The sequence below is a fragment of the Megalopta genalis genome, chromosome 15, assembly GCF_051020955.1.
Source record: "Megalopta genalis isolate 19385.01 chromosome 15, iyMegGena1_principal, whole genome shotgun sequence".
Classification (NCBI taxonomy): Eukaryota; Metazoa; Arthropoda; class Insecta; order Hymenoptera; family Halictidae; genus Megalopta; species Megalopta genalis.
In genome coordinates this window covers 183,548-199,806 of record NC_135027.1, presented here as the reverse complement: position 1 = coordinate 199,806, position 16,259 = coordinate 183,548, and the positions used below count along the sequence as shown (strand labels likewise).

At 44.5% G+C, this 16,259-nt stretch overlaps 1 protein-coding gene across 4 annotated transcripts in view; it reads left to right on the top strand.

The window, feature by feature from the left end:
* Positions 1 to 16,259, top strand: part of LOC117228246 (uncharacterized) — a 119,004-nt gene that overhangs the window by 25,535 nt on the left and 77,210 nt on the right. For 2 of the 4 annotated variants that reach the window (XM_033483970.2, XM_033483952.2), the window contains exon 2: positions 6,699 to 6,774. The exons of 1 other annotated variant lie outside the window; for it this stretch is intronic. The gene's annotated coding sequence lies outside the window, so the exon portion shown is untranslated. Of the gene's footprint in view, positions 1 to 6,698; positions 6,775 to 13,450; positions 13,469 to 16,259 lie in introns of those variants that run through there. One more of the 4 variants, XM_076526430.1, reaches the window with a different exon arrangement.

Sequence of the window (16,259 nt, the reverse complement as noted above, 5' to 3'; positions counted from 1 at the left end):
TGTCACGGAGAAAATTTTTGTAAAGGAAAAAGTTGCTTCAAATGACCCGAGGAACCCCCCACTTTCGGATTGCGAGACATTTTTGGGACACCCTGTATATTGAATCATTGAATAAAGTTATCCAATTGTGTCTAATATTATAATAAAAATCAACCGAATCAACCTTAAGTGGATCGAGTCTGGTTCGATCAGCCATATCGAGATTTCTTCGAAAGCCAAGACAATTCTGATCGTAGCGACATTTCAAAATGGCCAGCTGCTGAACGAGTAAAAATATCGTTCGCTTTTATCAAGGATATTAAGTGGACACAGCTTGCCTTTAATCAGCCCACTCGAGGTTCCCCCCTCACCCCGAGTTCGCGGTAACAATATTAACTTCGTCCGCAGAAAATCCGTCGAAATCACAAACTTCTGCTCGGAGTCACTCGTCGGTCGTCGCGGGAAACGTTCTCGCAGGAAAAACACCAGCCGTCTTCGAACTTTCCCAGGAACACTTGATTTTTATTCCGACAAGAAAAACAAACGGCGCCCGGCGGCGCGGCGTTTGGAGCGGTCCTCCGGTAACGGGCACTTAATTTTACACGGTGTATATTTATCCGGGCCGGACACAAATCAGAGGCCGGAGCTCGTCGGCATAATTTCCACGGCCGCGCGGGAAATCCGGCTAAATTTACCGGGAGACGCGTGCCGATCGGTGTCCTTCGACGCCGATGCGTCTCCATTAGCCTCCTCGCTCCCCCTTCGCGGCCGTTCTCGTTCATTCGTTCCGAGTGGTTTATGGTTGTTTTGTTTAGGAGAGCCGCCGCCGCGAGAGACGGAACGAGACGGTCCCCGTCCGCGAGCGACTACCGCCGCCAGACGCAACCGGTTAAATTTAGAGGCGCTGCATCTTCTTTCGGAGAGGCTTAGGCGAGCGCAGGCTTAAAGCTCCGGTGCACTTCCGCTCGAAATAACCCCCGGACGTGGATCCGCGGCGAACGGGATTAACGGGATAGGTTTTGCCGAGCTTCGATGACTTTGCGCCCCCTTCCTGCGAAATCCTCAGATCGAGACACTTCGAGACACTTCGAGACACGGTTATCAAGCTCTTCGACGCTCTGAGTGAACGTTCAGCCAAGTTTCTCATCTCGATGCATATCAAGAAAATTTCTATTCAAAGTTTATCTGCTAAGAAATATTACTATTTCGCATGCTGGCTGGTTACAATTCTATGATCCGCAAATTAAACTCTTAATTCCATTGAGCTGGATGGATAATAATAATGTTGATAATAATGATAATATATTTATTTTGTATTCATATTCGGGACGACCTTTTGCAACAGAGGTGACACTAATATAACGATATATACTAATATAAAATAAAATAATATAACGATAAAAGAGTTAAAAGTGATGATTATAGTGCAAGAAAGGCATCGCTATAAATACAATAAAATACAATACAAAGCAAAACTAATAGCGATAGTGGAAAATAAGGATAGGTGTGGATATAGCTGCAAATATGGAAGAATAGGAGAAATAGAGGGAAAGAAAGTAAATGGAAATGATGAAATAATAACCACGACCCCGCGACTTAGACTTTCCATTGCACCGACGATCACCGAATCTTCGTCGCTAGAAATTTCCCAGCGAGGCAACGTCTACAAGACAACTGAAAACTCGTATCGATCCCGAGGAAGACAGGCTCTCATTTCGAACTAAAAGAAACAGTCGCGGAGCTTTTGTTTGAGACCCGAGGCAACATTCGAAGAAGTTTCCAGTGTCGGAAAACAAACTGGAGAACGTTGCGATCCAGTCGGGAAACATGTCGAAACGTCCCGAAGACAGAACTAAGCCGTTGCAATCGCATCGAACCCTTCGAACGTCTGGCCGCACACGTGCAAGTCTGCGCTTTCCACGGGAAAGCGTGCGGTAAAGTAATTTTCGACGGTGGAGACGATACGTGCCGGCTTTTCCCTCCCCGGGGAGAACTGATCCGCGGTGATCCCCGGCGTTCAATTTGATTAAAATTCATCCGTCTTTCTCTCGCGGGTCGGAAACACGGCCGAGCAAATTACTAAGAAACTTCGCGCGACAAAGAGAAGCTTGCACTTCACGGCCGGCGAGCCCGTCCACTCGGCTTGACCTACATGCGTCCGCGAATGAATGGATAATTTACTAGCCGTAGAAGCAGAGGTGAAAAACGGTTCGATAGAAAAACCCGGGAACAATGGAGCCGCACAGAGGGCCGGGTTTCCTCGCGGTCCGCGGCAAGACGGCTCTTCTCAGGGTCGCAGTTTTGCGCCGGGCTCACAATGGGCCCGGTGTCCCGGCACTGAAAACACCCGGCGGCGAATCGATTGTCCGTAACGCGCTTCGGGACGAGCCGCGTTAATTAGACGCCGGTGCCGGCGCGGAATTTTAAACAGTCCCGCGATCCGGCGACCGTTTATTGCGGCCGAAAGCCTCGTAAAGATGATCCTCCGCGTTTACACAGGGTGTTCAAAAATTATCGTATTTTCGAGAAATCATGGATTCCTTAGGTCTTTTGAAGCAACTTTTTCCTTGGCGAAAACGCGATCCGCAGCCTTGTTTACGAGTTATTCATGAAAAGCAGTGACCAATGAGAGGCGAGGGCACTAAGTTCCAGAAACTTTTCTGGAACTATTGTGGAACTATTCTGGAACTTTTTTCTGGAACTTTTCTTTTGAACTTCGCGCCCTCGCCTCTCATTGGTCACTGTTTTTCATGAATAACTCGTAAACGAGGCTGCGGATCGCGTTTTCGCTAAGGAAAAAGTAGCTTCGAATAATCTCTGGAACCCTTCATTTCTCGGAAATACGATAATTTTGGGACACCCTGTATATAGAGCCCGGCGAGCGCGGCCGAGAGGATCTCCGAGAGGAGCTCCGAGAGGAGCGTGCCCTCACCTCTAAATCGGGCAGCATTGACTTTCATGGAACACGAAACGGGGCGCGGTAATACGGTTCGTCGAAGCGAAAGCTCTCTCTCTCTCTCTCTCTCTCTCTCTCTCTCTCTCCCCACAGTAAGGTCAATCAATCCGCAAGCTCGTCGACGTACTCCGGTTCGATTTCACCGATCGTACGTCACGAGCCTTCGCCCCCCTGTCCCGCCAGCTGCCCCGCCTGGCTCCACCGTCTTCTTAGGGTTAAAATGTCAGCGGCTCAAAGGTCACGTCGATCGACCGACATTCACCGCGGCCATTGTCTCCCGGCTGCTAATCCGAATCTCGACGTGACGGAAGCGAATCGAATTTTCTTCCTGACACGTCCGCGATTGACGTTCCTGCTTCGTCTTGCTCCTTGCCGGATAATGCCACTCTTTTCAATTTTCTCCCGGAGTCCTCTCCAAACCGTTCGCTCGTCCGATCCTTGTTTCTCGGGGTCCCGATGTTCTACGTATTTCGCTGTGTCTCTTTGTTCTGGCTTAATGCCACTTCGCCAAATGTATTCAGAATGTTTTATGTAGAGGCTCGTTCATCCTTTTGATCCTTGTTTCTTGACATTCTATACGAGTAGTTTACTCGGTCTTCCTTCTAGCCGCATAATGGCACTTCTCCAAATATTATACCGAGTCTTTTTGCACGCGTTCATTCGCGTCTACGTTTCTCTCCCGACTAGATAACGGCACTTCGCCAAATGTTACTCCCCCGAATCCTTTTGTACAAATTTATTCACGCGATTGACCCCTCCGCTTAACGATCCGCGTATTCTTTTTCAAGAATAGAATTTTCGATTTCAGCGAAATATCGTGTTCATCCGTGGCATTTGACATTTTGCGAACGTCTCGCTAGATAATAGTAATCTCCTTCGAGTCGTATAATGGCACTTTTCGAAATATTGTTCGGAACACGCCTACGGTCGTCCTCCCGCGCGTTGAATCGCAGCTCATCCTCCACGCTTGACATTCTCCAAGTATTTCACTTGATCTTTGCCTACGTTTGTTAATGGCACTTTCTTAAATATTATACTGGATTCTACTACAGTCCTCGGCTTTGACGTTCCTCGAGTATCTCTTTCTCTCTCTCCCTCTCTCTTGATCTTTTTCCAAGCTACACAATGGTACTTGCGTAAATATTATTCCGTACCTCTTTATAGTTGCTCATTCATACGTGTCACCCACACGTGACATTCTTCCAGCATTTTACAGCGTTCCCAAGCTAGGTAATGGGCTTTCTGCAAATATTAATCTTAATCCTGTTACACGTGTCAGTTCGTGCGTTCAGCCCCTGCACCGATTTTTCATTTGACTATTTTTTTTGGCTCGACATTTTCCGAGTATGTTCCCTCGCCTTTCTCCAACCTAGGTAATGGTCATTTTTATATTAACCCTTTGCCGCTCACATCTAAAGATCCACCGCTTGGACGATCACGATTTCGACAATTAACGTTTAAATTTAGCGAGGCCGAGTGGAATTTTACGGCTAGCCGATGAGAAGAAATCGTAAAAAATGAATTCTAAGGGTCATCGTTGAAATGATCTTTTTATCCGATTCTTAATAAATTTTTGCATAAAATAATCTATGGACAACAGTGGTCTGTGTTTCGACCACAGAATAAAGCAAAATTAATTCTTCAATATATATACATTCGAATAAAGCAAAAGCATTCGGGAGCGTTCAGATTTAGAGGTTAGATGCAGCGAAGAGTTAAATTATTCAGCATCATTATTTTAAATGTACGAAACGCGACGATGACAGATGCGATGATATCGCGATAAGAAAGAAAAGAAAATGGGCATTGTCAATTTGCTAATTCTAGGTCGATTTCCATGGATCCATCCTCGAAAACTTCCCGAGAAAGATAAAACCCTCCATTGCGAAATTAAATATTCCATACACCAAACAGAAAGTCCGGTCCACGATGCTTCTGCATCGGCATCGGTCGATCCCAAACAGTATACAAATGCAAAATCGCCGATTACCATGCGCGGGGCACCCTTTGTTTTTTAAAAGGCAGTCCCTAGATGCACCTTAGACCCGAACGCATATCCCGTAGCATTCTGCACGGCTGCAGCGGCAATTCCATGGCCAATAGCCAGGTAGACTAACCACTCTGTATGCACGCGATTCCCTCGGATTCAATTTTTCGATGCAAATAAGGGGGAACGATCGCCGGGGCCTGTCCGCCATTAGTCCCGAAAGCGTCGCGCCGAGAGATCCGCTCCGCTAGCGTCTGGGGTCGGCCTAGAAGCTGGAAACGGGTTCGACGTTCACGTATTAACCTTGAGCAAATCGACGGGTTAGAAAGTGTCCGCGATGGCGATCGGTACGCGTGTCGACGAGCAGTTCGCGTGCGAGATCCAGCGGAGGAATTCTCTCGCTCCCGCGTCCTCCTCCTCCTGCTCCTCGTTCTCCTCGTCTTCATCGGCCACTTTCCATGCGGCGCGATGCCACGCCGTGCCTCGGGAAAATTAGCATCGCGAGCGTGGGGTGCGGGCTGCTCAGGAAAAACTATGTGGAACGCGGGGGCGTTCGGTCGCGAAAGGAAACGCGGCGTTGCGCAAAAATGCTCTAAGAAGACGCGTTTCCACGGAATTCCAAGCTCCGGGGATCTTCCCCGACAAACAGGATCCACGGAATGGAGATTGCTTCCAATTTCAGATATTGCAACATTCGGGGCCCTCTCTTCTCACGATTTTCGTACAATTTTTCGGATTTTGGCCCTTCGGATGCACACCGAGGGTCGATCTTTTTAGAGTCCTTAGCCCGTGCTATCGAAGTTAGGCGTATTCTATTCGAATAACTCGTATGTTCCATCGTTTTTCTCCAAGCCAGACAATGGGCATTTTATATCAACTCTTTGCCGCTCCAATTTAATGGTCCACTGCTAGGACGATCACGTTTTTGAAAATTGACATTTAAATTTACCGAGGTCAAGGAAGAATTCTTCGAGATATTCGAGAATTTGTTCGAGATCTATTCGATTTGACGAATAGAGATTTATTCGAAGTATTTATATATATTCGACGTGTATTATCCGAATAAGATTTTATTCGAAGAATTTGTTCGAAATATTTCAAGAGTAAAATTTCATTTGAAACGTTTGTTATCCGAATAAAATTTTAGTCGAAAACTGTTTTCTCAGGCTTGAACAGCTTGCCGTTGGTACAACTAGATCTTCTAGATAACAGAGTGATCTATGCAAACATTGGTTGACATGTTGGGTACAACATAAGAATTGTTTCTTTTGGAAATACATACGTACTTAGAGCTGACGCAGACAATTTTGTATTAATAGATTGAATAACTTTTTTGAAACTGGACTAAGTGACTTGAATTTCTTTTAGATGTTAGAGGTTATTATTTTAAAATTTTTTAAAACTTCGATTAAATTTTTCGCACGCATACAACTTACCGAGACCTACGAAAGGCATTTTTTAAATTTTCATTACAGGCTCAGATAAAAAAGTTAAAAAATTGGAGTATTTTATTTTCTTTTGTCATTCCAAATAATAGCAAAATTTTAAAAATACATCTTAGTCATCGTCTAGTATACTAAACCCTGTATCATTTAAAAAAATTTAAGTCGCTTAGTCCAGTTTCAAAAAAGCTATCGCGTTTTAAAAAGTGTACAGATACTTTTGTGGACCACTGTAAATACACAATCTTCTTCTTGTATCATTAATAGTTATAATTTCCTTGCCGAATAACAATTTACAATAAAACTAACATCACCATCGTTTTTCTTCTCACAGATATCAAACCCGGAATCGTAGTTCGAGTCCACAGGTTCACCCCAGTCGTCGATTCCTCTTCATTCTTTCTGCAGCTGTAAGTAGAAACATCCCTCGTGGAACAGAGACCCACGAAAACAGCATCAAAAACCGGCAACTTTTTCGCGTCCTCTCCTAGAACGTCGTTCTTACCTCGCCCGGGGAAATTAGCTTCGCTTTTTAAAATAGCTCGGGCAAGGAGTAGCGTTCGTGCGGATCTAATAAAATTAGCGAATCTCCTTCGGAATCGAGTCATCCTGTCTAACGCTTGCATCGCGTGGGCGTCGTATCGGGAGAGCCCGGGTGAAAGCGGCGGCTCTTCCTCGTTCGGCCGCGATAAAGCTTTCTCATAAGCGATCCTGTCGAAGATACGGGATAGGCACGCGAGCAGATAATCCATTTCTGGCGGGAGAATTCGCGATTCGCTGGCCTGCGCCCATTGCCAATGCCGAGAACGGCGGGACCTTGCCTTCCATCACAAAAGAAGCCGCGCCGAGAGCAGCCGGCACTTTCACTTATTACGAGCGAATTCACGCGGCCGTGCCTGCCTTTTTTTTCCCTCTCTCCGCCGGTAATTAAGTCGCGGCTGCTCCCGGGAATTACTGGCGCGGCGGTGATTAGCATTGGTTCCGCGCCGCCATTCGCGCGCCCCCGTGGAAAACGACGACGCCGTTCACGGCGGGGCCTAGTTTCGCTGCATATTGTTACGAACGGCCGCGCGAATCCGCTGCGCGTCTTTTAATTGACTTGGACTAGTTCGCGCGCCGAGTTGGGTAAAGCTGCCTAATGCGGGACCCATCGTTTTTTTTCTGTTAGGATCGGCATTTTCGATTAACGCTGGAACTACCGAACCAGTCGAATTGACCGGTTTCTGATCTTTCTTTTACACTTTTCTGATATTATAAAAATATTTCTAATAGAAATTTTTAGGCACGCACACACTTCTTTATTCAAGCATATATTATGATGAAAATGATACGAAGTTTAAATAAATCCTGGTAGTTTGAGATTATTAAAGATTATTAAATTAGATGCACGTTATGCATATAATACACATTAGATTATTATTCGAAGACTATGAAAATTAGATACACGTTTAACCCCTTGCACCAAGATTTCTTTTACAACTCTGTTAATTACAGCACTTCTTCGCCCTTAATCATTTTCTTAACGGAAAGTGACAGTATTTGTTTCTTTCGCACCCTCATTTACTTTCGTTTCCAGACTTTGGTAATGGAAGTATCAAATTCGGTTTCGATTTACATAAATTGAACGATCGCGCAGGCGCGATAGATTACGTATGAAATCCTCGTCTCGAGTTCGACGCGTTGTTACAGCGCGAGGGGTTGAAAATACGCGTTCTTTTGCAATCTACCGGAAAAACACTGGAGAAACAAATACATTCCGTTTCTTCGTGATAAAACCGTTTCATCGCAGACTTGAGAAATGTGTCCTTAACCCATTTGCATCGTAAGCTCGTGTATGCGCGGATTTCGGTGATGCGGGCCAATGTTCCACTTATCCGAATGATGCAAATGGGTTGATACGAGACCCAGTTCGGCATTATCAGAAAATTTATTCTCTTCGACGTACAAAATTTCTTCCATCCCCAGAAATTGAATGCGCCATGCGGTAACGTTTACAAAAATAATCGTACGCTTAGCATCTTTAAGATATTCGTAACATAATCGAACTGCTTCGAAAACTTTTCGCAACGTATTCTACGGATATGCTTTTCCACGATGTTAGGCTAACTTGGACGCCGATAAGCGGACGAAACATCGAAAGATGACGGGTCACTAATTTTTCAAGTTACGATTACTCATAGAGATAAAAAGATACATTTACGAGTTATTTGAGCCGTTTATTTTGAAAGTGGCATAAGTCACTTTACCGTAATGAAAAGTGGTGATTTTTTAATGTTTATACGAAATTATTTATACTGAGAAAAATATCAGTATCCTGAGATAGCAAATACAAGTAAATCTTCTCGAAAGTTAGCATCCATACTTTTAAACGTGTTAAAACGCAAACCCTTAAATATATCGACTTAAAAACAAAGTGACTTATGCCACTTTCAAAATAAACGGCTCATTTATTCAATTGTATGTTACCTACGGCAAATGTTTAACAAGTTATCATCACTTGTTAAAAATCAGAATAAATGTCTCCTCGTTACTTTTATAAACCAATGTAAAACAGCTGTTTCTTGTGCTCCGGTAAATCTGATATTAATAACAAAGTCGATGCGACGGCCACCGCGTTGCCGTCAATTCCCTCGAATGTCGCGTGACTGCATCCGTGACGTCACGGGCAAGCGGTTCAGCAGAGTGGGGGTAAAGTCGGCTACGCCGCCCTCTGTCCCCCGCCGTGCGCAACTTGCTCATCCGTGACGTCACGGACGGAGTCACGTGACATTTAATGGACTTCACGGCAACGGTGCACTCGGCACATCTATCGCGGAAATAAGCTAGGGTCTCATACCGAGAGGCGAGCTCCTCGTATCAGGAAACTTCACCCTTATCGGTCTCTAGAATTCGAGTTAAAGGAATTCGTTGCGATAATTTCGGCTCTAGAGGATTCCGAGCGGAATCCAAGAGGCTAACTTTCGGCGATTGGTTCTACGGATGCTCTTAGGAGACCGGCGTTTTAGAAAAATCAGACAGGTTGATCTAATTGGTGTGCGCGGTATTAGATAGCTGCTTTCACGATCTACTCTCCTTTTGCTGATAACTGGCCGGTCGTGTCGGAGGTGTGTAAATAAGTACGGGATAAAGCGACCAATCGACTTCCGGTTGATTTGTTTCCACAAGCCAATTAAATGCTCTCTATGGCGATAGCGGAAGTATCGCTCGCCGACGATTAGCATGACTATCGCATTAACCTCCTCGGTATACTTCTTGACACATTTCTGGCCCACGACGGTTGCCATCGAGTTTCATCCGAACACTGGTAGTGGAGCCGATTACTGTGCGGTGTCAAATTGACGTACCTTCGTTTTCTTTTCAGGTAGAATCAATTTTATATCTATCGAATGAGACATCTTAAATAAGCAAGGATAAACATATTTAACCCTTTGTACAGTCGGAGCTATTTTAACTTGAAATCCAAGACGGTTTTCTCGACCGATTTTCATTTTATACAATCTAGTGAGTTTAATACATGCGAAGTTGTACTTTGCAACTCAATCGTGACACTTTTAACGATCCTTTTGAATATAAACAAATTTGGTAATGTTAAGATGATTTTGCAACGCGATGGAACAATTTGTCATGCCGCCTTAGAGTCGCCGCTCGAGCGCAAAGGGTTAATATGTCTCGCTCGATGAATATAGGGTTAATTGTACCCGAAAACAAGCTGTACCATCCGAATCGAAATTCCGTGGCTTTCCAAAATCAAGCGAGCGGGATCTCAAAGTGCATGACGTATTGGAATTTGTATCAGAAAAATAGGTTCGCGGCAGCTTTCGGAGCGGTAATTGAAGGCAATTAGCGTGAAGGAGCTCTAATCGAGCCACGATCGAGAGGACTCGCGAGGAGAATAAAAGAGAGACAGAGAAAGAGAGAGAGAGAGAGAGAGAAAGAGATACGGAGGAACAATTAGGAGCGGCGGTTTCCGAGGAAAGTTCGTAACGACGAAACGGAAGTTAGGAGAGCGTGGAGTCTTCGGCACAGATTCCTGGACGAGTGGCGTTGAACGGTACTCCCCTCATCGTGTTCGTTAACTTCTATTGGCGAATCTAGCGGTAAACGGTCCCGCCATTAATATTTATTCGGTCTACCACGGAACAACTGCCGGGTCCCGCAGAAGTAGGAGAATGACTTTTCAAGCATTGTTTCTTTCGCGGGGCCGGCTCGCCGCCCGCGAAAACACGGTTTGTTGCGAGCTCCAGAGAGCAGCGGCCGGATTTATTAATGAGTAGCAACCTGTTACGCTCTTCTTCTGGCTCGTTTGCTCTCTATCCGGCCGCCGCGGACTGCAATCGGTTTCCGTTTTATTACCGCCATTATACCGTTTCGAATAACCGCCGCGAGTCTGTGGAATCGGTGGCCCGTTCTCCCTCCAAGCTCGTTCGGAGATCTCGTAAACGCTCTAGAATTGTATGCGGCAACGATCCGCCGACGCGGCTCCAACGTGTTCGCTATGATTCGGTGCTTACCTTCGGCAACATTCTAATTACCTCGTTAATGCACGTTAAGGACCGCGTGGAAAATCCTGTTGAAACCGCCACGGCGATCGGAACGCGTTCCTGGACCTTTCTGAACGTCGTCGTGCGGTCTTTTTATCGTACGGAAATATTTTGGAAATAATTGCCTTGAAATTGTACACTTTGGAAATTATCCACTTCGAATCTTCGCATATTTTCGCTTTTCATTTGTCAACATGGTCAGTCCTTTTCGTTATTTTTATTTACATTTATTTGTTCGTCTATTGACTTATTTATTGCTGCATCCGCTTAACAGCAACTGGAATTACTTCACTCGTGGAATTACAATCTGCAGGATTACACGTGCTTGTAATATTAGCGATAGTTTCTGCATTGAATTGTCGACATTATCGTCTTAATCTAAGTTGCTTAAGTTAGTTTAGTTAAGTTGCTTAAGTTTCCACCTAAATATCTCCTGCAACGGCGCCGTTACAAAAAGTTTTTTATGCGGAATTTGACTGACGTTAAAAAACATGTACGACGCAAAAAGTGATTAACCCTTTTCACTAGAAGCCACTTTAACTGTATATCTAAAGTGATCTTGTTTACTATTTCCATTTCTGAGTATTTCGATTTCATATGACAAAGTACATTTTATCCATATAAAATTGAGTCTTGCAACTCGTACAATAGTTGCAATTTTTTTGCATTTCAACTTTGAGAATATAAAAATTATCTCGGAACGTAGTATAACAATTTTTTCAGTGGTGTCTCAGAGTCGCTGCTCGAGTGCAAAGGGTTAATTCTTCGAGTTTATTTATTTTGGCTCAATTTACATTGAGAGAACGAAATGGCAAAAAATGTTCTTTTATTTAATCACAGTTTTGAAAGACGAGGACTGTTTGTTCAGCAAGTCGGACGTTCTTACTTGTTTGTTTGTTTGTTTTTTGTTCGTGTCGTCCGTTTCATCGAACGGTATAATGCAATTAAGCCGAACAGTTTCAAATGGGGTCGCGGCCACGAGATTTGGTTGTATTCTAATTATTAACATCACCGAGTAATTTATTTATGGCTCGATACGAAATTCTCGGTGCTGCAATTGAAAGGCTCAGCGCCGCGCTATTATTGTAATAGTTATTATTAAATATGCAGTCGTACAGTTGCATAGCTTATGCAGTATCGCGCATATGCGTAATATTCGACCGCTGGTTATTCTGCCTAACGATAATACCAACAAAGCCGTTGTTTCCATAATACATTAGCATGCGTTGTTTTATGCAAGAATGCGACGAATTCGACCGATTACGTTCACAGCAGCTGCCGAACGGTTTGCGAACATATTCTACGCGGAAAGACAAATTCTACGAATTCAGGGAAATTATGCAATTCGAAACAGTGCTTCTAATGAATACTTGATGAGAACCTGACTCGTTCCTTCCAAATCGAAACGAAATTGAATCCCTAGTTTATCAAAATTCAGGAGTGAAAGTAAATTCGTAGATGTGACAGTAAATATATGCAGTAATGTCTCTCCAATTGACGCTCAGATTGTCCACAAAAATGAACAATTTAGAAAGAGAAGATACAATTATTCGATCCTTTTTATATTTACGAATTGTCTACTATAATATATATAATTCTATATAATATAATATAATATTATAATATAATATATAACACATAATATATATAATATATAATATATAATATATAATATAATATATATAATATAATATTCTATGTAATATACATATATAATCTACTATAATATATATAATTGTCAACTATAAAAACGAGCTGCAAGGCTCGAATAATCGTATCTCCTCTTCCCAAATTGTCCAGTTTCGTGCGCAATCTGATCGTCAGTTAGGGAGACATTACTGTACTGGAAACAAAAATTGTCTCGTTTTCGGAGGGAAATTATTCAGGGTGAAAAATTGCTCGTGTGAATAGCTGCGAAAGAGATCGCGGCGCAAAGAGCTAAGCGACAGTATCTCGGAAGTGAAAACATGCGACTCGCGGCGTTCTTCCTTGCAGCCACGGAACCGTGCCGCGGAGTTTGCCCCGCAGCAAAAAGTACGAAGAAAACTGTTTCGCATAATAAATCTCTTTAGACGGCCGATCGTTCATAGAAGCTGTCGTTAGAGCGGCGCGAGAACGATCCGAAAATCGTTCTCGGCGGGCCAAGACGGGCCCGAAGAGTCGCCTCGACGCGAGCAAACGGATGGGGCGTCTCGGATGGTTTATGCTCGCTCCTCCCGAAGAGCTATGCGTTTCTTCGGCAACCGAAGGCGACCGTGCTGGCACGTAGCGGAACTTTGCCCCGTACGTGGTCCCCGCGCACGGAATCCATGCCCCGGAGTGGGCCCCGAGCGGACCCCGCGGGCCCCATAGGCCCGCGAGTGTGTGCAACGCTGTCCAGCGTGTCGCGCCGCGGTGCCATCGTCCTGAGAGTCAAAGTGAAACGTGCAATCACCAACTAAATATATTCGAACTATTCCGTATTCAAATATCCTCCCGAAAGTGTTCGACGACCGTCTAGCGCGATTGCAACAATGGATTTTTACGGATAAACGGATTTCCATGGAGAGTCGCGATTTTACAGGTACGTTCGAAGTGCATTCCAAAGGTGGGAGATTTGGATCATTTTTTGGACGCGTCAGCGGCGATCTTCGTTTTGCCGATTGGTATAGTTAGGATGAAAGCTAGGTATTTCATTAATTTCATTGCTTTTCCTGCAGTCGTTTCTTCATACCGCATTTTTTAAATTAGCAAGTTTCCCTGTGGTTGCTGTATTTTTAGTAAAATAAAGGAACACAATCTTTTTTTGGACGAATCAGCGAGGATCTTCGTTTTGCCGATTGGTATAGTTAAGATGAACCTTTAGCTAGGTATTTCATTAATTTCATTGCTTTCCCTGCAGTCGTTTCTTCATACCGCATTTTTTAAAGTAGCAAGTTTCCCTGTGGTTGCTGGATTTTAAGTAAAATAAAGGAACACGAACGAGTTTAGTTTCCACATTTGTTTCTAACGAATCTGCAGGCCGATCTTCATCAGAATTGTGCAAAAAGTAACCTCATTAACGATTACAACTCGTCAGTCATTATAAATTATTATAAATTGCTCGTAATGACCAGTTGTAATCCTTGGTCATTGAACAGATCACATTTCGCCCAATTATTACAAATTACTCGTAACAGTTAACGAGTGATAATCGTTAATCGAATCACTTTTTGCCCAACACTGGCCTTCATTTTACGATCGATATAGTTCGTGGGAACCTTCGGCTACGTGCTACGTTAATTCCGTCGGTTTTCCTGCAGTCGTTTCTTGATTCCACGTTTCAATTCAACAAGTTTCCCGCGGTGAACATTCTTTTCGCGCAACGAACAGGTTTCGGCTGTGAGATTCAAGTTTCGTTTCCGTCGCATATATACATTTCGACGGAAATATTCGTGCACATTCCTTGCATATCGAATAACTTATTCCGAAAGTTCCAGAAAGAACCGCCCGTGCGCGATTAACATTAGTCGCATTAGAGGGCCGGTTTACGCTCGTTCGTTCTCTTCAAGGTTTTCACGGATCACTCGCGCTCCCTTGTTCTACACGAGAACACACTTTGGGCCCGCGATATATATCGAGTCTGCGATATGGAGTTCGCGATATCGAGCTCTCGGGATCTCTCGGTTCCGCGATGCCGGCTCAGCAATTTTCGGCGAGGCTTTCTAATATTTCGGGTCCTCGACCTTGGGTTCCGAGATCGATGGCCTACGGCGAGCTACTTCCGCGTCGACGATTCTCCGACGATGCCCCCCTCGGGGGGTAATTACGATTTCGTTTAAGGCGGCGGGACGATCACCGTGCTTTAATTGCCACGCGTGGTCGCCGCGCGACGGCCGAGCCGCGCGCGTGCGGTTTAATGGGAGAGATTTCAGAATTGGTTAACATTAAATGGAGCTTTGAGTAACAAGGTTATGGAACGGAAAGCGGCCGAAGAAAACGACTCGAAACGCAGTCGTAAAGTTCCCTTAACAATGGAGATTCCGATTACATGTCGGCGCATAAATGCAACGGACACCGCGCTGGCGCGACTTTACGTTAGGACACGGATTTAAATTATGATGTACACCGGTGGACAGCATTAACGAGTCGGTAGAATGCGTAATGCACTTTACTTTGTTGCGATTCAAAATTGCATCGTCACGAATTTCCTCTTTCATATTCGCACATCTGGTCGACAGAGATTTTCTTTCTTATGATATTTCGTAATAATTTGGTAACGGCATTGGTATAAATATCCGTGCCCCGCCCGTAGTAAATTTCGGCGCGCAGTAAACAGTGGAAAATTAAATTCTATGAAATTCAATAAGTTAGCCAGTTCATTTGGCCAGGCCAAATGAATAGCGTTGGTTCGGCAATTGCTCCGTAATGAAATTTGTTTGAACGCGAATGGTGCAGGTATACGGTACATTGTGCAGCGTGCATTATACGTATACATATATACAGTGCATTATATGCGGTGGACAGTAGTACGCGACGCGCGATGAAATAAAAACGTCAACGAGAGTCGATAAAACACGCATTATGTTTTTCATCGAGCCGGAAATCAATTTCTCTTTGTCGCGTTTGGAAATTACCGTTCGCCGAGATCTGCATAAATATCCGGCGAAACGCTGGATTCAAATCATGTCCGGCGGCGGCGCGCGGTGAAAGAAAAAAAGCGAACTTCGACGAAGTTCAATAAAATCAGCATTTCGCTTTTCATCCGGCCAGGAGGCCGAACAAAGGAAAAATCAATCTCTCTTTCGTCGCTGCGCTTTGGAAAAATAACTCTCGAAACGAGATTAGCATAAATATTTCCCGCTCAATTACAAACCAGACCGGCGCGCACCGTGGCAATAAAACATCATCGCCAACTTCGTTAGTGTCTGTTGGAAAAAGCGCTCATCGAAGGCACGCTTTCTCCGCGAAGTCGTTCACTTCGATCTTCGCCTAATCACGAACGCGTCCGTGCAACACAAAAGCGAAGTCACGAATCGAGATTGCAATTATAGAGATTGCACGAACAAAATCTTGGCGCGTCGATCAAACGCTGGAGATTTCGAGCTCGGCTCGAAACGAGCACCCTGTGCAAACTGAACACTCGCGCGCGCGCGCGCGCTCGCACACCGATGCAGCCGGTAGAATGCAGCTTGTGCGTGTGTGCAAGGCGACTTTACGGTATATTGGTTCTCTTGAACGCCTCACTCGGGAATGGCAATGGCGAATGTGCCTCGGCCTGGAATATATGTATTAGGTGTGCCTGCCGATTGATCCCTCGCGTTTTCATCACCTGGCCGTTCGCTTGCGAATTATCCAAATGCGGTTTAATCTTGATAATAATCGTCGTCGAATTC